Source organism: Marmota monax, unplaced genomic scaffold, assembly GCF_021218885.2.
Source record: "Marmota monax isolate L192 unplaced genomic scaffold, Marmota_monax_Labrador192_F-V1.1 WCK01_AAM20220418_F8-fsc00042, whole genome shotgun sequence".
Classification (NCBI taxonomy): Eukaryota; Metazoa; Chordata; class Mammalia; order Rodentia; family Sciuridae; genus Marmota; species Marmota monax.
The window spans coordinates 5,102,611-5,103,430 of record NW_026693008.1 but is presented as its reverse complement, the minus strand read 5'-3'; positions in this window follow the sequence as shown (position 1 = coordinate 5,103,430).

Genomic DNA, 820 nt, shown 5'->3' with positions numbered 1-820 from the left:
ATTCTTAATAAAATAATGGCAAAACTCATCAAGACAGTGTACCAGGACCAGGTGGGATCCATCCCAGGGATGTAAGGTTGGTTCAGTATACCAAAATCAACAAATGTAATTAATCACATAAATAGACTTAAAGGTAGAATCAAATGATTAACTAAATAGATACAGAAAAAGCATTTGATGAAGTCAGTGCTCATTCATGTTTAAAACATTGGAAAAATTAGAGATAGAAGAAATCTACCCCAACATTGTAAAGGGTATATACGACAAACCCAAGACCAACAATTTTCTGAATGGAGAAAAACTGAAAGCATTTTTTTAAAAAACAGGAACAAGACAAAGATGCCCCTTTTACCTCCCCTATTCAACATAGTCTTGAAACTAGCCCAAGCAACTAGGCAAGAGAAAAATATTAAAGGGATACACATAGGAAAAGATGAGCTCACATTATCTCTGTTTGCCGGTGATATTATCCTCTACTTAGGAAACCCAAAATACTCTATCAAAGACTTCCAGAACTCATAAATGAATTTCACAAAGTAACAGACTATGAAATAAACACCCATAAATCAATCGTGTTCCTATATTCCACTGATGAATCTGCTGAAAAAGAAATTAGGAAAACTACCCTATTCACAATATCCTCAAAAAAAAAATACTGGGGACTCAATCTAACAAAAGAGGCAAAAGCACCTATACAACGAAAAAAATAGAACACTAAAGAAAGAAACTGAAGGAGACCTTAGTAGATGGAAAGACCTCCCATGTTCTTGGATAGGCAGAATCAATATTGTCAAAATGGTCATGCTACCAAAACACTACA